At 47.3% G+C, this 22,882-nt stretch overlaps 1 protein-coding gene across 1 annotated transcript in view; it reads right to left on the bottom strand.

Moving 5' to 3' along the window:
* LOC138505089 (sperm-specific sodium:proton exchanger-like) overlaps window positions 1-22,882 on the bottom strand; it is a 607,661-nt gene that overhangs the window by 418,049 nt on the left and 166,730 nt on the right. The window lies entirely within an intron of this gene.

The raw sequence follows: 22,882 nt of genomic DNA on the forward strand, positions 1-22,882 counted from the left end.
CGGTAGCGGGAAAGAGCCAGTGGCAAAGGCGTGAGGGAGGCAATGTTGTCCTTGATAGTTCTGGAGGAGCAGGGGAGCACCTGCTTGGAGGAGACTTTCATGGAGAGGACTTTTCTAGAGACCTCATCCGGTGCTATGGGCGAGAAAGAGGAGAGTATAGTATGAGGGATGGGAAGAAGGCGGCCAAGGGGGGCCTGTTAGCTGAGGAGGGAGGGGAAGTAGAGGAGAGTGAGGGCACAATGTCCTGAGTTTTGGTTAAGAAGTGGGAGGCCAGTGAAGTATAGAGGGTCAGGGATGGCAGAAGTGGAGACTGCAGTAGGATTGGCGAGTTCCTTGCAGATTTTAAACAGTTTGCCTGTGTTGTTAGTGGCCACAGAGATGTGGGCTTGGACATGAGCCATCTTCTTCGAGTCGATGTAGAGTCTGTATTGCCTTTGGAGCAAGCAGCAGGCCAGTCTGTCAGAGGATGTGCCTGATGCCCGCCCCTTCCGCTGCGCAACTCTGCACTTGCATTTCAGAGACACTAGATCAGAGTCATACCAGGGGATGCGCTTAGAGGCATGCTTCATGCGATCCTCATGACAGGGGTAAGGATGTCCAGGGTTTTGGTGATAGAGATGTGAAGATTAGCAAGGGCAGAGTCAGTGTGGGAGTCCATGGCAGGAGTGGGAGGGGGAATGAAAGTGGCGGCAAAAGCAGCAACTGACGCTCGCTTCATCGGTCACATGACGGATAAGTAGACTGGCAGCGCAGGCAGAGGCTTAGCTGGTGGACCTAAGAGATCCAGGTGAGAGGACAGGAGAGCATGGTCAAACCAGGAGAAGGGTGTAGAGAGAGGGTTGGAGTTGGGATGTCTGCTGAGATGAGAGCATCCAAGGTTTTTCCGTCTGAGTGCATCAGACCGGAGGGATGAATGGAGAGGGAAAGAAAGTCACAGAGGCTGCAGAAGAGTCCAGTGGCTGAATCCAGAGAGTCAAGGTGAATATTGAAGTCTCTGAGGAGGAGAAGCTTAGAGGTGGAGGCAAGAAGAGAAGAGGTGAGGTCAGACCACTCAGAGAGGAAGAGGGAGACCAGACCCGTGGTCCAGTAGATGGTGGCGAGAGTCAACAAGAGGGTTGGAGGGACACCAAGCATGCAGAAGAGGCTTTTGAAGGAAGAGTAGATCTGAGTGGGAATAATAGCAGTGACCAATTCAGGGACGATCAAGGCCACTCTACCTCCATACTGGTTAGGCCTGGGTTTAGAGAGGATCTTGTAGCCCTCAGGTAGGAGTGTGTCAAAGGCAGTGACAGAGCTGGCAGAGAACCACATTTCAGTAAGAGCCAAAACATCAAAGTCAAAGGGCCTCATTACATGGTAGGCAGTAGCCATGGTGCTATGAGCGCCAGGGCTACCCCCTTACCGCCTTCCAGGTCCGGGTTCCCGGAATAGGGATTTACCGGTCTATTCTGACCTTTGCGGAACCGGTAAGTCCCCATTCCGGGAACCATTCCCCATTCCCATTTGAACCCCCATAGGGCTCAATGGGAATGGGGATGGAGCTAATAACGGTACCGCAAATTGCGGTACCGTTATTAGCTCTGGGGTTCCTTAGCGGGTCCCGTCCTTAACGCCTGGAAAAACCAGGCGTTAAGGAAGGGACCCGCTAAGGGACCTCGTAGTAGGACGCTAAGGGATTACCGGCACCGGTGACCTTACTGGTGCCGGTAATCCCTTAGCGCCTACCGTGTAATGAGGCCCAAAGTCTTGAAGAAGGTGAACAATATCATAGGAGTGTTTAACAGCAGAGCGAGAGGTGAGGGTAGCTAGGTGCATCTGGTTGCCACCTTTGAAGGTCTTCCGATGTACACTCATGTGTACATACAAAGTACATACAAAGTATGTGGTACACCCGTAAGTGGTGGGGAGGGGGCAAGAGGGGTGGTAGACGAAGGAGTGGTAGGATAAGGGAGGAAGTTGATGAGAGATGGAAGACGCCTATCAAGAAGGAGAAGGTTGGGCTGAGAGCCATCGGCCATGACATTGCAGACATTAATGATGCACCTAGAGGAAGAGAAGCATGCCAAGAGTACTTCCAATCTGGTGCCACTATTAATGGGCAACAAAGAGAAAGGGGAGAGGAGAGAGACCATGTGGGGAGTCCAAAGTTCTGGAGAGGGAGCGACAAAGAGGATGTCAGTGACAGTCTGCCTGTAAGAAGTGTTGACGTAGGTGTCACCGATGGGTTGGTGACCAGGAGATATTTCTTGAATTCTTTTCTTCCAGGCTTCGAAAGAGAGGTAGGATAGGTGATAGAGTAGCCATTAGAGTAAATAGGGGAAATGGAGAGCACCATAGAGGGAGAGGGCAGAGAGATGGAAGGGGGAGAGAGGGAGAAGGAGAACTGCACAAAGCACAATGAACTCATCAGGCGGCTTAGCAGCAAGACTGGTGCAGACGAATCAGGTGCATGTTGTCATACAGGTCGCCGAGTGGGTTATTGCACTGCTCCAGCAGCAGAGGAGCAAAGCGACAGCTGAAAGAACAGGTGGCTAAGCAGCACGACAGGAGCAGACAAGTCAGGAGCATGAGAGGGAAGTCCAACCCAGTATAGAGAGTCCAGCGGGAGAGGGCGAGCTCGGCGGGGAGACTTGACCATTTCCAGATGATACGGATGGCCAGTCGGGCCATGGAGTGAAAAGTCCCACATGCAAAACAGGCATATTTAGCAGCAAGACAGAAGCACAGAGATAGAGGATGCACAGATGCCAGGTGAGCACAGTGCAGTACAGGGGTCACCCGGTTTGTAGCTTCAGGCTGGATGTCTCGTGTAGGTGGGTCTTATCAGTGGTCAGAGATTACCTGCGTTCCGCAGGGGGTGGTGGGGCTAGCTAGATGAATCCTTGAATCTTTGAGTGCATCCTCCACATGGATATTTTAGACTTTAGGAAGGTTCCAACTGTATTACTTCCAATATAGAATCTCAAGGGTTGGATGTCCCGGGGGTCTCAATCACAGTTGCAATTGAACTTGATGTTGTTGAGGAGCTAAAAGAACAGGTCCCAGGCCCGTATGAGACATCTTCCGATAACGCAAGGCCGCCACAAGATCAGCTTCCATCATCCTTAGCATAATTCAGTTTCAACAGGTCAGTGCTGGGTGCTTATGTAGCCAGTTGTGTACCAGTACTCTGGACGAGATTGCGAATGCTCTCCAGCCAGAGAGAGAATGAAGGGGGGCAACGTAGAGACTCCTGATTTCCAACAGACCAAAATAAAGGACGCCTCCCATTAGGGAATAAGACTATGGGGTGAATTGTAAGGAGAAACAAAACCTTATCTAAAGTAAAAATTGCAAGCAAAGAACTCTGCTGCCCGAGGGCGCTCTGCCAAACAATACACGGGCAGCACATTAAAAGGACACAGCATCAGTGATGACGTTTCATATAAGGTACAAATTCTAGCATCAGATTGGGGGGAGGCCTATGACACAGTTAATACTATAAGGGAGGCAGGATGCTAATTGGTCATTGATTCCAGTCACTCCTGGGAACACGTGGGTCTGCTAGGCTCATCTCCGCAGTGTGAAGGTTAGGTCAGGCACGCAATATAACTATCTATCTAAAAAACAAGAACTAATAAAACGAAAATAATGTCCCGCATAAAATCTTGCATGAATAGAGGTGGTTAGATCGAATGAGCTAACATATTGGCATTCCAATACTTTTATCCCAGCACCCAGGTGCCCACCCCGGAGGATTGATTTGCCATCTGCCTCCTTTGAATTCTTCTTATATAGGTAGACAAGTGCTGCTATTGGGAGAATATACTACGCTTTTTGGATTAGGCCAGTGGTGGGTGTTCTCGAATAGCCAACGTGAGGTGGTCTGTTGGGTCTCAACATCAAAGAAGGTGAGGGACTGGGGACTAGTGGGACTTGGCCTGGCTAGGTGGGGGTTAGAAAGGGCATGGGCAGTTTAGTGGAGATGGATGGGCACTTGTGTTAGAGGCTGGATATGGTCTCACACTCTGCAGAGAGCATAATTTGGGGAAGTGATGCAGGACAATTACAACAATAAATGATTGGACTTCCATGAGAACAAGGCTCGCATGGAGCTGGCGAGGCAGGGAGGTGGTGGGGGTTTGGGCTCTCTGTGCTCTGTGAGGCACTGGGGATGGGGAGAGCTGGGTTTTGCAGAGGGGTGATTTCAGGGCCTAGTAAAAAGATGGCGCCTACTCTGATACAAAATGGCGTTCATTAGTAGATTGTGGGTCAGGTGTTACAAGTTAATTTCTATGTTACATCATGTGATGATGTACCGTGGTGGTGGAGGCCTCTCCCCCCCCTTGGTTTACAGGTGGTTTGGATCCAGTGGGAATGGTGAGGGGGGTGGAATCGGACAACCTCCTTCCCAACGAGAGCATGGAGCTCTGCCACTCGCTTTACAATGAACCACAGTCCAGTTATCACTTACTGTGGAACTGACCGGAAGCAACATGAATACGACCACATGACCAAAGCCTTGGGCAGTGATTAGAACACTCATTAGACATTCATCAGGCTCTGGATGGACATCGTTAGGCGACCAAGCAGGAGATGAAATTCTGTACGACTTCCACAGATCTACCTTGCCTCGGAATGCCATAAAGCCACACCTCAATGCTCACACTATATTCACTATAATCACTTCACATACCAGATAAGGTGGTCATTGCTTGATTGCACTTGATCATTCCAATACATTACACAGATCAGCCGCCGTTTTCTCACAATGTTCGCTCAACACATGTGGTTCTGAAACTTGAAAAACACTGACTAGCACTATTAATTGGGAACTTTTTTCAGTGCAGCTTGCTGTGCTCACTCCCCCGCCAGTTCTGACGTATGAAAACATTTTTATATTGCAAATTATCTGGTAATTATGTTTGAATATATCTCATTCAATGCTGGATGGAGCAGAGCCAAACGCTCAAGCAGCAATTTTCCTCAGCGCCAAACCATGTGGCCCAACAGGACACTGTCAGGGTACGACACTGGCGGATGTAATTGTTTAATGTATGTTCTTTTATGTATGATACTTTTTCTCCTGAATTTTAAGGGTTTCCTCTTTAGGAAAATGTATTGTCCTATTTGTATGACTAAGGTTTGTAATAAACCATGTAAAAAAAAAAAAGAAAGCTTAACTTCATGAAGGAGGTAGGATTGCAGGGAGGTACGGTTATTCTCAATAGTCACCACAAAAGAACACACCACACTGGTATACTGAAAAAAATACACTTATTATAATGGTCACCCATATGATATTTATGAGGTGAAATTAGAGATCCGGGTGAAACATAACTCACAATAATGCATATTGCAGTTATAAAAACAGGAAATAGGCAGTTAAGACCTATCTCACTCTTGACCCTAAAATGCAAGCCCCATACCCGGTGGCAGACACTGTTTATATTTACTTTTATAGGTGAGTTCAGATAAGACTCCTAGATAGCAAAAGAACAAGTTACTTTCCCATGGTAACGTTCTTTCGATTGGATGTTCCTCCCACATATTCCTCGTTTTATGATATCTCCATATCCAGCTTTAGCTGCTTCTGAAAATCTTTCCAGCAGGGGGTGCTGCATGCTGATGCACATATATGCCTGTTGACTCAATGTCCCTCGAGGGCCTCCGTCTCGACGTCAACGTCATCACTGTTATATAGCGCGTGCAGCGACCGTTGGTTTCAGTTCCATTTTTATGCATATTGATTTACCTTACGCCGACAGTTACTTACCCTGAAAGAGCGTAAACTGCAATAAAAAGGATATTCTACTGCAGAGTAGGTTGGGAGGGGCGATGAGGAATATGTGGGAGGAACACCCAATAGAAAATGTTTACCGCAGGTAAGTAACTTGTTCTTCAAATGGATTGGGTCCTCCCACATATTCCTCATTTTATGATAGACTCCCAAAGCAGTGCTTGCATTTTTGGGGGAGGGAGTCAGAATTTTCAGTTTCTAATAGGAATTTAGGAGTTCCTTATTGGTTTGTGTGTACAGATTATAACATTGCCTTCCCAAGACCATCTTCCCAGCCTGAGGAAGAGTCCAGACTATAATGCTTGGTGAATGTGTGGACGGAGGACCATGTGGTCGAGTGAGCTCTGAGACTCTCAGGAGGATCTTTTCCCATTTATCTGTAGCATTCAGAAATTCCTAAAATGATCCACCTGGATAAGGTTAGTTAAGTGATGGCCATACCCAATGTATGGCCTGTGTAACTAACGAAAAGTTGATCATCCTGTCTTAACTTAGACATTCTGGATATGTAGAAGCTAAGCGCACTTCTTAGGTCAAGCCTGTGTAATCTCTCCTCTTCCATTCCAGGATGAGATGGAGGATAAAAAGATGAAAGTATGATTTTTTAAATTAAATGAAACTCAGACACAATTTTGAGTAAAAATTTGGTTTAACCATAAGGACCACTCTATTCTTAAAGAAGACTGTGTAAATAGGCTTGCAGTACAAGGCTTGAAGTTCACTTACTCTACGGGCTGATGTAAGAGCTACCAAAAGGATGGTCTTCAGAGGTAGTAATCTTAGAGGGCAGGAATGAATAGGCTTGAATGTAGCACACAAGAGAAATCTCAAAACCAAATTGAAATCCCAAACCGTGATTTGAAATGGGATTGTAGGGAATACATTTGTCAATCCCTTCAGAAATGGTATCACTAGTGGTATTTTGAAGAAAGGTCCCTCTTAAGAGCATTTAAAAATAGATAGCGCTGCCAGATACCCTTTATTTGTGCCGACCTGGAGCCCCAGATTAGCCAGGTGAAACAAGAACGATAACACCATAGGTGTGCTGCATGTAAAAGGGTCCACATTCTTATCACTGCACCACTTGTAGAACTTGTTCCAACGACAGCGGTATAAGGATTTCATTGCTGGCCTTCTGGCTGAAAGCAACATCTCCATTACATCGTCCATGAGGTCCCAATCCTTATATAACAACCTTTCAGAAACCATGCATGAAGGTTGAGTGTATTGACCTCTGAATGGCGAACCCAACCCTCCTCTTGCGTGAGAAGGTACTCCCTTTGTGGCAGACATATTTTTTTTTTTTTTTTTTTATTTGTATTTAATCAAAAGATTTTTACAAAATTTGAGGTTTCTGTCTTTTGTCAGTGGTCGTGACGGAAGGAGAAAAAAAAAGAAAAATGAGAACAGCTCTCTAAAAATGTGCCTTTGTCGGCCAGTTTATGGCTTCCAAGATTTTATAGGAAGCTATTTGCCATGATGTTTTGTCGCCTCCAATCAAACGAGACCAACATATGTCTTCGTCCTCTATGATGAAATCTGTGAAGGTTGATTTTAAGTATCGACTTCTTATATGTTGGTTTGAGGCACATTTTAGGAGCAAGTGGCGGATTGTTTCCTTTTCTTGTATCTCACAAAATCGACAACTGTTATTTCCCGACTGGCCTCTGATTGACAAGATCTCATTTGTCTGCAAGACATTTAAACGGGCTCTCATCAGCATGTCTCTCCCTTTCCTGGATGGAAACTTCTTTATATATTCCTGGAGCTCATTGAGTTTTTTCGTGTTTGGAGGCAGGTGTAAGGTTAATTTATTTTTTCCTGCTGTCTCCAGGGTGTTTATCCAGTCGAGTTCTTTGATTTTGGTGAAGGTTCTCTTTGGGTACTTTATTAGTTGTTCTTCGTCTGCATTGACCTGTTCTAGCAAGCTGATGTTTTCTTCTTTCCATTTTTTAAGGGATTTGCTTGTATTCCTTTCTATTTCGAGATTGATGAGAAAGTATATTGATGGTGACTCTGCCATCCGGCATTTCCTGAACAGTCTTAGAGACGATTGTGAGACTGAACTTCTGAGAGAAGGTAAGCTAACTCTCGTCGGATTGAGGCTATTGGGGTCGAGTTTGGGAGTCTGAGGACTTTTCGCCAAAACTTTGCCTCAATTTTTGTCCAAATGGGTTGTGGTAAGTTCATCATAGCATCTCCCCCATATGTTAATGTCGGCATCACCTTTTTCTTATAGTTTTCTAGCACAGGGATCAGTGAGAATCTTCCAAACTTTTTATCTATGGCCCTTGCTTGGGCTGCCAATTTGTTGGCTTTGGACATCAGGACCGATTGCATGGCTTTGTCTTGCGAAGAGGAGTCCAGGGTTACTCCTAAGTATTTGAAGTCGAACACTCGCTCGATCAGTGATCCTTCCAAAGTTAGTTTCAGTTTTTCTGTTTTCCTGGTCGCTTTTTCCAGTACTAGGAATTTTGTTTTTTTAACGTTTATTTCCAGTTTGTTTTCTTGCATATACCCTTGAAGCTTTGTCAGTTGGCGCTGCAGACCAATTGGTGTGTGATCCATTAGGACCAAGTCGTCTGCGTAAAGCAATCGTGTTATCGGGATTTTGCAGATTTTTGGGGGAAATGCTCGAATTTTTGGATCCTCGTTTTGGATGTCACCAATGAATGCCAGAAACAGGGCCGGGGCCAACGGGCACCCCTGCTTCACTCCTCTCGCTGTTGGGATGGGTGATGATAAAAGGCCGTTTTGATCAAGTCGGATGCGTATTGAAGTGTCGGTGTATAGTGCCTTAATCGGGTTTAATATAGACGGTGGACAATTCCAGGTTTCAAGTTTGGACCATAGGCGGGCTCTGTCTATCCGGTCGAATGCTTGTGTCAGATCGATAAACGCCACAAAGATTCTCGTTCCTCCTTCCAGTACTCTGTTTTTCAGCACGTTTAGCATTAGAATATTGGCTGTCGGGCCCAGATTTCTTTTGAATCCCGTTTGGAGTGGATCGTTACAGGGTGATTCCTCCGCCCAGATCTTGAAGCGGTCGAGAAGCATTGAGCCAAACACTTTACCTATGATATCCAGGAGCGCAATTGGTCTGTAATTTATCGGGTCCTTTTTGTCTCCTTTCTTGAATATTGGAACGATTGTTGCTTGTTTCCATGAGGGTGGTATCGTTTTTAAGTTGCAGCATCTGCCAAAGATTTTACTTAGCAGACTTGCCCACTCATTTTCAAGTGTTTTTAGATCAGTGTTCGTGATCCCATCGGGTCCTGGGGCGTGGGAGTTTTTTAAGCCTCTGATTTTCAATCGGATTTCCTGTGGATCATCTATAATTATCCATGACTCAGGAGACATTTCGCCCTGTGGTTTTAAGTTGGTACTTGGTGCCTGGTACATAGTAGTGTAATGTTTTGTCCAAGTAGTTTCCCCAATCTCGGTTATGATTGTGTTTTCTTGGGTTTCGTTAACCGCTCTCAAAATTTTCCAAAATTCTTTTATGTTTTTGCCACTTATCGCTTTTAGAATGTTTTCAGCATCTTGTTGATAGAGAGACAGTCTGTGGCCTTTTACCCATGCTTTGTAGAGTTTGGTTTCCGCTTCTGCCGCTCTCACAGCCCTTGGAGATCCTGAAGATTTTGCTTTGCGTTGTATTTTCCGCAGTGCCCGACGTTTCTCCACCAGTGTTAGGTCATACACGTGTCTTGGGGGATTTCCACTGTTTGTTTTTATTTTACGAGTCTTCTTAAACTTCGTCAGGAATGGCGTGTAGTCTGTATTATTTTTGCCCAAGTGATTTGGCATTGAGCTGAATCCTTTTTCTATTTCCTCAATGGCATCAGTTGTAAGGTGTAGACGGTTTCCCTTCGTGTTGGCTATGACTTGGTGCTCAACGTACTCATTCTGGGGCCTTATTGACATCCAGGTTGTTGACAGGGGGTTATGGTCACTGGCTGTAACTCTTGTAATTACAAAATCTTTCGTTATTGCCAGTAATGGTTCAGTGACGTAGATGTAGTCTATGGTACCTGTCAATTCGTTCCTTTCCCATGAAGGCGGGCGATTTAGGTCTGGGAATGCTTCGTGCAAATTGTGAAGGTTTCTTGAATTCATCAATTTGACCCATAGGTTGCCGCGTTGTTTGCCTGTTGAGTTGTGGCCTAGGTCCGCCTCTCTTTCTTCCGAGCTCATGCACGTGGCGTTCAGGTCTCCGCAAATGAGGAAGTATTTTACCAGGTGTTCCGATAGTGCCTCATCTATCGCGTCCTCCATTTTTTCTATGTAGGCGGTAGGCTCTATACTTGCGGGATTCCAGTAGGTGTTTGCTACGATTAAGGTGACTTTCTCGTAGGCGTTTTTAACGGTACTCCAACGGCTCCATGCCGCCTTAACCATCAGAATCATTTGATTACTAATCAATGTTTCTTCTAGTTTGATCCCTGAGTCTTTTTTAGACGCAATCAATAAGCCCGACGAAGGTCTTCCTCGACATCCTTGTTTGGCTGGTGCAAGAATGACTTCGAACCCCCCTATTGCAGGGGGTTCAGTCAGCCAGGTCTCTTGGAGGCATAAAAGGTCATATGACCCCAGGTCCATGTCTTTTGGAGACAGTAAATGGGTGTGTCCTCTCGTGTTCCATGAGCACATTTTTAGTTCGCACTTTAAGGTGGTCGCGCGATGTCTGTCATGTAGAATGTGCTCGTCTCTCGCGAGTTGCTATGTTTGCTTTTTTTCCCTCAGAATTTTGGGCAGCCAGGACCATATGCCTTTCGTGGGTTCACATCTTTTTTGGGGAAATTTTTCTGTTGAAAGTTTGACTGTTATTTCTGGAATTTCCTTGGCTTTGTTGAGTTTTTTTGTATCTTTGGTTTTTGTGAAACTTTCATAATTTTTGTTTTCTTTCGAGGCTTGTCGATTTTCCCTCAGTTTCTCTTCAACTTCCCGGGCTCTTGCTCTGTCCTTGTTTTTTTCAGGCGATTTATTGCGACCGGTTCTTCCTAAGGCACTTTTTGGGTGTCTGTCTACTTGCTTTCTGCTGGGCGTAATACACCTTTTGTTTTCAGCCTCCCTTTTATTGTCTTCTTCGCTTTTGGTTGATTGCACTTTGACTTCGTAGCCCATTTCGTCCAGCTCTTCACTACAGTCGAGGATCAGGTTTTTCAACGTTGTTGATGTTACGTAGAGTACCGTTTTTGCTTTTGCATTTACGTGGCTTGGCTCTACTACAAGCAGATCTTCTGATTTTATTTGATTCAGTTTTCGAATGTATTTAAACAGTGTTAGCAATGAGTTTCGTTTTAAGATTATTTCGTCTCTGTTTTATTTAACTTGTGTTAGCTTTATACGCCATTTAGCTTTGTCCACTTTTTTCGGTTTTAGGTTATATTTCTGTGTTCTGGATCGGTACCGAAAGATCATTTCTCCTTTGTCTCGCGGCGGGCTAAGTCGTTTTTCAGTGTTGGTTTTGTTGTGGGCATTCGTGGATTGAGAACGCGATCTGCCTGGTGTTATGTTTCTAGACGGCTTTCTTTTGTGTTTTTGTTCGTTCCGTCTACCTTCTGATCTCCTTCTTGATTTACCACGTTCACCCTCTTTCTGTCTGGAGGGGTTGTATCTTTGTTCTTTTTTCCAATTTCCTGAGGTCTGATTGTCTCTGGGTCTCGATTTCGACCTTTCGTTTTCTTTTTTTGTTTCTTTCTGCATCCTTTTTGGTTTTGTCTGTCTATCTGTATCAATTGGACTGGCGCCCTTGTTCTTTATGTTCTTCGCGTTTTCCCTAGAATTTTTTGCTGCTTTTTCTCCAGTCACTTCTTCGTTTCTTCTTGTGAATTCTGTATTTTCCTTTTCTTTGTGAGATTGTGAAGTTGATGCTTCACTGGAGCAATGTGCAGCTAGACTCGTAGGCGAGTTTTCTGCCAGGTGTTGGCTCAGATTCATCAATTCTTCGCCTTCGATGCGATCAATTGTTAATGGGGATAGGGTAAAGGTTCTTGTTTCTGGCGTTTCAATTGTTGACGGCGATAGGCTGATGGTTCTTTTTTCTGATGTTTCAGGGTTTTTTGTTTGCCTCGACTCTATTTCTTTGCCTTTCATTTGTGATTTTTCCTTGTGTTTTACTGGTCGTGTGAAAAGTTGAAAAATACCTTCTGCAGTTTGGTTTCCAGTTGAGGGTTGTCTAGGTGGTGGTCTCTTTGTTAATTGGTTCTCAGTTTGTTTTAAATTCGCCTCTTTATTTGCACCCTCTGTTGGTGGATTATTTGTTGTGTGGCCTGTAGTAGCCATGGTTTGAGTCCCCCTGGTTTTACTCACCGGTCTTTGTTCTTTGTCTTCATACTGCTCTTTTTGTCGTGAAGACGAACCCTCATCGTTTATTATAACTGTGCTTGATTTTCTGGCTTCCAAAGCCATGACGTATGCTTCTAAGAAAATAACTTTGCTGTGGATCATCGCTTGGATGCTTGTGTGGTCTTTCAAGGAGTCAGCGATAGTTTCATAAAGTTTCATGAATGGTGCCAATGCAATGTTCACTGATGACATAATTGACAGTAAGTCCATTTTTTTTTTATTTGAGGAATCCGTCGGGCTGGTCGAATGATGTGGCGGGGTTCTTCTTAAGGGGGATTCAGTTGACATTGTTGTCTGATTTGTCCAGCTGCCTCGAATTGGCCTTGTTGTTTCTAATGAGGCTCTTCCTTTTCGATTTTTGTCGATGTGGTAACTTCGATTGTCATTTCCCCCCGTGTTCAAGTTTTGGTTGATTAGGGGACTCGTAAGGTTTTCTTGGTTTAGTTCGTCTAGGTCTGCTGTGGGTGGCCTTCCTATTGTCATGTTTTCATTTTGGGCTTTGGAGAGCCCTGCTTGGTTGAGTTTTTCTGGCACCAGCGTTTTGTTTGGGGTTTTGTGCACTTTGTCTCTATCTGTTCCTGTGAAGTTGTCAACATTCAAGGCTGTACCCTCTGGGAGTGAGGGCGTTGCCGGATTTAGCTTGCCGGAGCCTTCCTTTATTTCTGTTGTTAAATCCATTGGGCCTTTCGGGTCATCTATAATGAGGCTCTCCTCTTGGATGGTGTGGGGGTTTTCTTTGTGCTCGGACATGACAGTCCCCATTTCTGACTCTTTGCCCGGATTTCTCTTCAATTCCCCCTTCTCTATGACTTTTGTCGGCTTCAGATTTTGCTGGCCTCTTGGTGAGTTCGTGGGAATCTTTTGGGGTAACATCGGGCACGGTGATTCCCCCTCAGGACCCACTTTGTCACACAGCTGTCCTTGTGCCTTATTACTTTCTTCTGAGGATCGTCTTTTACTATGTAGCCGGTTATCACTGACATAGTGCTCAACTCTGTGTAGTTTTGCTACCGGCAAGCAGTCGTTTAAAGCTTCCAGTATTTCGAGATCTGTGAGTTCCCTCTGTGGGTACTCTTTTGTTGCTTTTTGTCTAATGTTTGCGTAAAAGTAATCCTTTATTGAGTTTTTAAGTGCCCCTCCTTCTCCTCTCTGTGGGTCGTTTTCATTTGTTTTGACCATCAATTGGTCAGGTGTTTTTTGTTGCTGTTCGAGCTTCTGGGGCATTTTTGTCGTTCTGCTGCTGATCTTGTTTTTCGTTGTTTTACGGTTCTTGAGTTTCTTGAGAGGCAAGGAACTTGTTCTCTGTCTTTTCTTTTTGTTGGGGTTTGATGGCCCTTGTACATTGATTTTTTCTGAGACCCAACTGGTCTCTGCACTTTCCTCCGCCTCTTTATGAATGAGAGCCACCACTTTCACTTTCCTTTCCGCTAGTGAACACGTCGGTGATACTCCTGTGGTGTGCAACTCTCTATCGGGCTCCCCCTGCCCGTTCTCCTCAGGTGGGGTGCCCGCCACCTCCTCCGGTTCTGCCTCTCCTGAGGCAGTCGTACCATCCATCTCTTTTCCCCTCCCTCCCTCAGCAACTTCCACGCCCGGCAGCCCTCCTCCGAGAGCTCCCGCCGTGGGGCTGGGTGCACCCTGCGGTGCTCCGCGGGGGGAGGGAGGTAAGGGGGGCTGCGCCGGACCGGCGAGCCTAGCTCCCACTCCGAGGCTCGCTCTCCCAGCGACTCCGACCTCCTTAGCCGTGTCTTCCCTCTCCGTCGGCCCTTCCTCGCGGTCCCACGCGGACCGCGGTCCCCCTTCGAGGGCCGCCTCCGCGGGGTCCCGCTCAACCGCGGCAGCTCAGAGTGGCGACAGGGTGTCTCTCCGGCTAGCCGAGGCCTCGACTGTCTTGATTTCCCGGCTCTTTGCCCATAAATCATCAGTTGCTCCTCCAGTTAAGGATGGTCGTTCCTGGGGGTCGTGTTGGTCTGATTTGGGGTCTTCTACGACTGGAGGCCGGAAGACTTTGCTTTTGGTTGATTGTACCTTTGTGGTGTTCGCTGGCTCTTGCTGGAACATCGGTTTTGGGGAGCCCATTTGAGGCAATGTCGCTAGGTAATCCTTGGATATTGATGTTTGTTGTTGTTTTTGACTCTGCTGTTTCTGGCATAGTTTGGCGCTCCTCAGGCGTCTACCCTCTTCTTCCATTTCTTCCTCTCTCGGAGGGTCATTCTGCTCTGGGTTCATGACAATTTCCCGCATTTCTCTGTTTGCCCTTGCAGCCTTGACAGTCATGACTGCAGGACTGCCACTCTCCGTCCACTCCGCGTCCGCTCCGCGGATAGAAGGGGTTTATGTAAGGGTCCTTCCCCACACTGAAAACAGTAGAAACGGGCAACAGACTCTCCTGCAGGACTGCCACTCTCCGTCCACTCCGCGTCCGCTCCGCGGATAGAAGGGGTTTATGTAAGGGTCCTCCCCCACACTGAAAACAGTAGAAACGGGCAACAGACTCTCCTGCAGGACTGCCACTCTCCGTCCACTCCGCGTCCGCTCCGCGGATAGAAGGGGTTTATGTAAGGGTCCTCCCCCACACTGAAAACAGTAGAAACGGGCAACAGACTCTCCTGCAGGACTGCCACTCTCCGTCCACTCCGCGTCCGCTCCGCGGATAGAAGGGGTTTATGTAAGGGTCCTCCCCCACACTGAAAACAGTAGAAACGGGCAACAGACTCTCCTGCAGGACTGCCACTCTCCGTCCACTGGCAGTCCGTGGCAGACATATTGGAGGGCAGATGGAGGGCAGATGGACATGTCCAGAATGTCCGGGTACCATGTCCTCCTGGCTCAATCCGGAGCAATTAGGATAATGGCTTTCCCAAACTTTCTCAACCTCCTGATCACATGAGGAATGACACGGAATGAAGGAAATGCATACAGTTTAGTTTAGTTTAGTTTGTTTATTTATAAAGCGCGTCCGAACCCTCAGGTAGCTGGGCGCATAATCATGTGCACAGCAGAGTTACATATCGTTACAACAGAGTTACATATCGAACATCTTAATACAGCAGACAGAGCATACATTAGTCAAGGCTCTGAGAGTTACATACAAGAATAGAATATACCGCAATTATAGTGTACAGAGAATATCACAGTTAAATCTTAATACAGCAGAGCATACATTAGTCAAGGCTCTGAGAGTTACATACAAGCATAGAATATACCGAGAGTATAGTGTACAGAGAATAGCACAGTTACAGTGGCAAATGAGGACCAGTTACAGATTGGTCCTGCATAGGCTGTAGAAGAGTAAATATTACTGCAGGTGGAGAGCGGCGGCTAACCGGTCATGTCGGGGAGAGTCTAGATGTTCAGGCTAGTAGCCATGATTTTACCATGGCTCTGAATGGCCAGAACGCGGTTTCTGCTCTAATTGTGGGAGGGAGGGTGTTCCAAAGTTGTGCTGCGAGCACTGGGAAACTGGAGCCCCCTGCTGTTTTTAGGTTATAGTTCAGAATCTTTAGTTGGTGGAGGTAAGGAGTTCTGGTGGGTCTAGTGGGGCAGTGTCTAGAGAATTTGTCTGAAAGGTAACGTGGGGCAGTACGAGACAGACACTTGTGGGTGATGACCAGGGTTCTTAGGAGTGGAAACTCCCAGTCCACTGCAAACACGTCCCCTAGAGATCCTCTTGGGGGAAATTCCCTTGAGCAGAATGGTTCGCACTTCCGGTTGACACTGCTCACGAGCAAATCTACTTCAGGGGTTCCCCAAAGGGTGAAGATTTCTTCAAGTACTTCCTGAGCTAGTTCCCACTCTTTGGAGACTGTGCTCTGCCTGCTCAGAGCATCTGCTGCTGTGTCCTCCTCTACAGCTAGGTGAACTGCCGATAAGGAGATTCCCTCCCAGAATGCCATCTGTCATGGCCATTGGACAAGGATCCAGGCCTTCCTCACCCCCAGGGTCCAAATGGACCCAGTCCTAGCACCTCTGGTGCCAGGCTCATGGAAAGGTGTGCTTTGCACACTCTGTGCCTAGGGCACGTGCATCAGGGCTAGGCTTGGCCATAGACTATCATTGGAAGGCACGTGCAAGAGTCCCTGGCAGGGGCAAGGTGGAGCCACAAGGCGGGGCCAAAGGGAGGGGCCAGGGCCAGCCTATTTAAGGCCAACCCACCCACATGCCTCTGCTTCGTGTTATTCTGCTTTCAGCAGCGTCACGCTTACCGCTGTCCTTACCTGTTCTTCATCTTGTCGTGCATCCACTTGATTCCAGCTGCTCCATCGCTGAAGACCATCTTACCTGGAACCCGCTACTTCATCGTGGAAGACGCATCATATCAGATTCCGGCAACTCCATCGTTGAAGGCACACCTTACCTGATTCCAGCTACTCCATCGCTGAAAGCGTATCTTACCTGATTCCAGCTACTCCATCGCTGAAGGTGCCTCTTACCAGAATCCAGCTACTCCATTGCTGAAGGCGCTCCTTACCTGAATCCAGCCACTGCATTGCTCGGCGCGCATCTTACCTGCATCCCATCGCTATCAGAGTCTGAGCCATTCCTCACTTGATCTGGGCATCCAGCAACGCGGAGCTCCACTTCCTTTCTTCATCTTTGCGGTACCTTCATCCTGCAGCCGCGGAGCTGCTCCCGAGCATCCAAACTCCGCTCTATGACACCAGTCTTCTCCTGCAAGGGAAAAAGAACACAACAGGTTAGAAACCATATAAATAACAAACGCTTGGATGCGCCATACCTAGTCGAGTCTAGAGTTCCATTATAAAGGCCAACTTACCAGCTAATTCGGGAGCTCAACATCCTCAAGGGAATCCCCGGACTCGCTCCACGACTTCGATTGGCCATCTTCACACCTTTTGGGAAAGAGACAAGACATTGCAAGAATTACTATTAATAATCAAGGCAAAATACATTATAAGAAAATGAACATTAATCATTACCAAAAGACTTACCTTCTAAGTGGATTGGACGCTGCCAGTCTGGATCACCACTTCCACAGACTAGTGAAGCAACTAGGTCCACTCTACACGCCCCTGCTACAAGAAGCAGGACGGAGAGCTCAGCGTTAACAAACCACAGGTGAGCTTGCATGGGAAAATGCTTGCGCACTTCATTTTGGCACGAGAGGGTCAAGGGAATTCACAACACCACTACGCCATTCTCATTGCCTCTCATCTTCTCTCAGGGGCAATACCAGCGTCCAGAACAGCAGGCCCAGCAGCAGCTGGGGGAGAGAGTCTATCCAAGGGAGCCAAGTCGAGGGAGGGCTCCAACCGTGCCCCAACGTCCCCGCAGAGACCAGGTGAGCGTAACACCATGAGACCGATCAACCTCAAAAAGTAGAAAGCCGGATGATGTTGGGCACTCTGGAATTTGGTAACTACCTGCAGAATGTCTTGAGCCCTCACCTCGGGTGGCAAGGCTTTTCCCAAGGATGCATATAGGACTGCTCCGATGAATTGGAGCCTTTGAGAGGGTATCATGTGGGACTTCTTGAAGTTGAGGGAGAAGCCCAGTCTGTGGAGGGGGTGAGAGGTGGAGCTGAGACGTTCCAGTGCCTGTTCAGGAGAAAATGCCCTGATCAGCCAATCGTCCAGGTAAGGGTAGACGTGAATGCTCGACCCCTCCTGAAACTCGCTTCCACCACTGCCATCAACTTGGTCAGAACCCTTGGGCAGGGGTCAGCCCAAATGGCAGAACTCGAAACTGATTGTCATGATCCCTGCTTCCAAGGGGTCAGGACTTGCCCCACGACCTTGGAAGCAGGCCCATGACTCTGATCCCAGGAACCAGCCAGTCCCTATAGGGACCCTCTGGACCTTGTCCTGGCGCCAGTGGCGCCAGGCTCATGATGGTGACTGGTCCCGGCACAGGAAGCGCCGGGCTCATATTAGATAAGAGTGCTTGGTGGACCTACCTGTAGCAGACCATGCAGCTTACTTACCAGCAAACTGGTCTCCTGATCCTTCTCTGCCTGGAACTACTTTTACTGTCTGGGTGGAGCAGGAGCCACTCCCTGGAAGCAGAACACAGGAACTCTTCTAGAAATCTGGAACTCTTTTCTTACCTGGGTGGGGCCGTGGAAGGAGACGCCTGAGCACTACAGAAGGCTATTTAAACCACACCCGATTGGTTTCACGTGCTTCGCGTTATTCTGCATCTGCAGCAGGACGCTCACCGTGTCAGCTCCAGGAAACCTCCAGCTCCAGATCCTGTGAACACGAAATAACCTGCTGGAATCCAATCTTCAGTCTTCTTCAGTCTTCTGCAGCTTCTGCAAAACAAAGGCACAGGTTAGGCAAAAGTAAAGACAGCAAATCTACTTACCTAATCCAACGGCAGCATCCAAGGCGCCTTTTTCTGCCTTTCTCTTCCGGCATCCGACATCTGCAAAGAGAAAGAACATCGGTCAGTAATATTCAACGACAAGTTCTGCTTACCTGTGTTGCGCCTGTTCCAACTCAGCTCGCGCTGCATTCCGGCACCTGCAAGGCAAGATACATCGGTTAGTAACGCTTAGTTACAAGACTGCTTACCCGTCGCTTTCAATCTGTTCGCGCTGCACATCAGCACCTGCAAAGACAAAAGAGACATTACGGAGCATTCTCCAGCGCTAGTGCAGTCTTTCTACTTACGTGTGCCATTAGAAGGATAATCTTCATCGTCGTCCCAGCATCTGAAAAAGGAAAGGCATAGACTTTACAGACTTAAGACTTTTAAAGGAGAAGAGAACAATGCGAAAGGAACTTTAATACTTACAAGGCACGCTCGTGCATTAACGGCGTCTTCGCTCTCAGCAAATCCTCTGCTATCAAGAGGCAGAGCTCGCATCCAGTGAAGCAACTGGATCCAGCGCCCCTGCACAAGACGCAGGATGGAGAGCCCGGCATTTACCTATATAAGGTAAGCGCAATATCAACCCAGTTCCACGGGGAAAGAAAGGGCGAGAGGGGCTAGGAACTTTCCGAATCTTCCAAACACTAATACCTTGGTTTACCCTTGCAGACATCTCACTCTTCAACTTAAACTGTCGGTGGGAAGGGGGCCCAGTCCGGGAGCAAAGCGAACCCTGCGCCTAACACTGAAGACAGTATCCTCGCCAGATCAAGACCGGCGCCTCCGGGGGAACCAGGTGAGCGTTACAGAACGCGAAGCCTTACCACAAAATTCCCGCCCAGGCGCAATGGAAACCTCAGACACAGACCAGTTGGCCCAATTACTCGGGGAGTTGAGGGCGGAAGTACACGCTGCACGTCAGGAAACAAATGCCCTCAGGAGGGAGTTAGTGGTCTCCAAAGAGCGAACAGACGATGTGGCTAGACAATTGCTGCAAGCCCAAGCTGGACAAATTCCTCTACCAACCCCAAGTGGGGGCCACGCTCCTCCAGCTTCCTCGAATCCAGTACAAATCAATCTACCAGGAAATATACCTTTGGCTCCGCCCGAACGCTTTTCAGGTGATTCAAAAAGGTTTGCTGTGTTCTTCAATCAATGTCGCTTGCACTTTTTGTGCAGACCCGCCGCTTTTCCAACGGACCAGGCTAAAGTGGCCTTCGTGCTCTCTTATCTCAGTGGCAGTGCCGCAGATTGGTCCGTTCCTTTAGTGTCTCAAGATGACCCCATTCTCCATAACTTCCAGGACTTCCAAGCCAGTATGGAGAAACTGTTTGCAAGGCACTATCAGGGACAGGCCTTGGACAATGAACTTCTTTCGCTACGACAGGGCAATCAAGATCTTCTGACTTATATTGCATCATTTAACAGACTAGTGGTGGAAACCAGATGGCCGGAGGATAAGAGGATCACACTGTTTTACAGAGGTCTGCGTGGGGAATTAAAAGACGTTCTGGCTCAAGTGGTAAACCCTCCACAAGACTGTTCCGAATATATCGATCTGGTAGTGCAATTGGATCATCGACTTCAGAATCGGAAAGCCGATCGATCCAGATTTGAAACCCGACTTTTTTCAAGGCCACAAAGTTCTACGAAAGGAACTGATTCCGTGGAACCCATGCAAATAGGGGGTGTAAAAGGACCTTTAACCCAAAAGGAGAGGGAAAGGAGGAGACAACTGCAATTATGCCTCTATTGCGGAAACTCAGGGCACTTTCTTCGAGATTGTCCAGTGAAGCCCAAGAAGAAGATAGTAGGGGCGTCTGATAAAGGTACCGAGAATTCTGAGCCGGGAAACGACCTCGCCCGGCAAGTGTAGAGGTCCGCTTGCCGAGCGTTAAAACCAGTTCTTTGACCTCGCATTTCATCATGCCCATGGTCCTCGTGAGTCCTGAACAACCTAATCGTATGCATGCCATTAAAGCATACATTGACAGTGGCGCAATCGGGAATTACTTGGACTGTGAGCTGGCCGCCAGGATGAATCTGTCTCTTTGTCCAAAGACGGTGAAAGACGTCATTACCACCGTGGATGGGACGGAAATAGCTTCCGGACCCGTAACTCACACCACCATGGAAGTAACGTTAGTAAGCCAAGATGGGCATCAAGAGAAGATCGTGTTTGATGTGATCAAGGCCCCTCAGTTTCAAGTCATCTTGGGAGTTCCTTGGTTGGAGAAACACAATCCTCAAATTGATTGGCGAGCAAAGACAATACGGTTTCCAGAATGCGCTTCTACCTGCTACCCTCAGCTCTCCACCAAACTAGCTGCAACTGTTTCTGAGAGTCCGCAACTGCCTCCTGAATACCAGGAATTCCAAGATGTCTTTCGGAAAGACCAAGCTAATTCTTTGCCTCCTCACAGATCATACGACTGTCAGATAGACCTGATTCCCGGATCCACTCCTCCGTGCAGTCGGATTTATGCCCTTACTGAACCTGAAAATCTCCACCTAAGGCAATATTTGGACCAGTACCTGGCTAACGGATTCATCCGTCCTTCGAAGTCCCCGGCCTCCTCAGCTCTGTTCTTCGTGCCAAAAAAGGAGGGAGACCTAAGAACGTGTATAGACTACCGTGCCCTGAACCAGATTACAATTAAGAACAGGTATCCGTTGCCATTGATTCCAGAACTACTTGACCAAGTCAAAAACGCCTGCATATATACTAAGTTAGACCTCAGAGGAGCCTACCATTTGGTGCGAATAAAGGAGGGCGATGAATGGAAGACGGCCTTTCGTACCAAGTATGGACTGTTCGAGTATCAAGTGATGCCCTTCGGGTTGTGTAACGCACCGGCCGCATTCCAGTTCTTTATGAATGACGTGCTCCGTGAACTCATTGATGTGTGTGTAGTTGTATACATTGACGACATTCTGGTTTATTCGTCCTCTGAGGCAGAACACCGAAAACATGTAACCGCAGTACTGGAGAGGCTCCGCAAACACAAACTTTTTGCAAAATTAGAGAAGTGCGTCTTTCATGTTACGGAGGTCGAATTTCTGGGATTTATTTTGTCACCTAACGGAGTTCACATGGACTCGAGGAAAGTAGATGCAATAATCAAGTGGCCCTCACCATCATCTGTAAAAGGGGTTCAAAGTATGTTGGGCTTCGCCAACTTTTATCGCAGGTTTATTCCAGACTTTTCTCGGATAGTCCAACCCATTACAGCTCTCCTCAGAAAAAACAAACGTTTTGAATGGTCTACCGAGGCAGAACAAGCCTTTCAGGAGCTAAAGACTAAATTTACCTCAGCCCCGATTTTAAAACATCCCCGCCCTGAACTACCTTACATCGTCGAGACCGATGCCTCCAGCCTTGCTATGGGAGCAGTGCTTTCACAAAGAGATCCAGAAACCAACCAGTTGCACCCCGTTGCGTTTTGGTCTCGTAAATTATCAGCCCCAGAAATCAATTACACCATTACCGACAAGGAACTGTTGGCTATTAAGTCCGCCTTTAAGGCCTGGCGGCATTATCTCTTAGGAGCCCGACACACAGTCACTGTCATTACTGACCATCGTAATCTACAGTATCTTAAATCAGCCAAAGCTCAATCCTCCAGACAACTTCGCTGGGCATTATTTTTTGCCGAATTTGATTTTATAATCACCTACCGACCAGGCAATAAGAATGGTAAAGCGGATGCCCTCTCTCGAATCGGAGTAGAGGAACACATGGTTAACCCTGAGCTCGTACCTATTATTCCTGAACAAAGAATCCTGGGTTTGATCAGCATGCAATCCATTGAAGAAATTGAAACCCAGGTTAAACAACTTGTAACTCCAACGGACATACAAAAATGGCAGCTTCGGGGGGAAGACTTCACAGTAAAGAACGACTTATTATACTTCAAGGAACGACTTTATCTACCCTGTACCAGCTTACAAAATCATGTCATCTCTTGTTATCACGACTCCTTAATGGAAGGACACCCGGGTATGGCCAAGACCTCGGAAAAGGTCAAGCGTCATTTTTGGTGGCCATCTTGGAGAAAAGACATCAGAAACTTTGTCATGTCCTGTGGAGTGTGCGCCCAGAACAAGAGTCCTAAGGAAAAACCAGCAGGCCTCTTACAACCACTTGAAATCCCACCTCATCCCCGGCATACCCTTTCCATGGACTTTATCACCGACTTACCTCCCTGTTCCGGATACAATACAATCCTGGTAATCGTGGACTTATTTTCAAAAATGGCACATTTCATCCCACTAAAGGGGTTACCGTCGGCAGCAATCCTGGCTCGAGAATTTCTTGAAAACATCGTTCGGTTGCACGGCCTTCCTTCAGTTTTAATCTCAGACAGAGGAAGTCAATTCATCTCCCACTTCTGGCGGAGTTGCTGTCGGTTAGCTCAA

Source organism: Ambystoma mexicanum, chromosome 11, assembly GCF_040938575.1.
Source record: "Ambystoma mexicanum isolate Mex_15411 chromosome 11, UKY_AmexF1_1, whole genome shotgun sequence".
NCBI lineage: Eukaryota > Metazoa > Chordata > Amphibia > Caudata > Ambystomatidae > Ambystoma > Ambystoma mexicanum.